Source organism: Geospiza fortis, unplaced genomic scaffold (genome assembly GCF_000277835.1).
Source record: "Geospiza fortis unplaced genomic scaffold, GeoFor_1.0 scaffold4309, whole genome shotgun sequence".
Lineage (NCBI taxonomy): Eukaryota > Metazoa > Chordata > Aves > Passeriformes > Thraupidae > Geospiza > Geospiza fortis.
The window spans coordinates 4,186-4,700 of NW_005055486.1; the positions used below are offsets into that span (position 1 = coordinate 4,186).

The 515-nt window shown below is 70.5% G+C and overlaps 1 non-coding gene across 1 annotated transcript; it reads right to left on the reverse strand.

The window, feature by feature from the left end:
* Positions 1-62: 62 nt before the first annotated feature.
* On the reverse strand, positions 63-215 carry LOC115949297. The gene has a single exon (XR_004082827.1). It is a non-coding gene; the product is annotated as a 5.8S ribosomal RNA (ribosomal RNA).
* Between the last annotated feature and the right edge of the window lie 300 nt (positions 216-515).

The window sequence follows — 515 nt, forward strand, 5'->3', positions numbered from 1 at the left end:
GCCTGCGAGGCGACCCCAGCCGCGCCGCCGGGGTGGCCCCCGGACGGCGATTGATCGTCAAGCGACGCTCAGACAGGCGTAGCCCCGGGAGGAACCCGGGGCCGCAAGTGCGTTCGAAGTGTCGATGATCAATGTGTCCTGCAATTCACATTAATTCTCGCAGCTAGCTGCGTTCTTCATCGACGCACGAGCCGAGTGATCCACCGCTAAGAGTTGTCTGGCTTTCGGGCACCGCTCTCACGCCGAGCGGCCCCTCGCTTTTGGCATCTGGCGCCGAGGACGCGCGGACGCGCGGCCCGGCTTCGACCGTACGAGCACACAACGGAGAGAAAAGAAAAGAGCCAGCGGGAGGAACCCGCGCTCCGAAGGCCGGCCCCAGAAGGCCGGGGGAGCCCGCGCCCCCGACCGCCTCCCCCCCACCGCGAGGGGAAGACGCCGACCTCACGTGCCGTCCTTCGGAGGCGGCCCAGGCGCCCGGGCTCGGCCCGGCCTCCGCGCGGAGGGCCGGGCGGCGC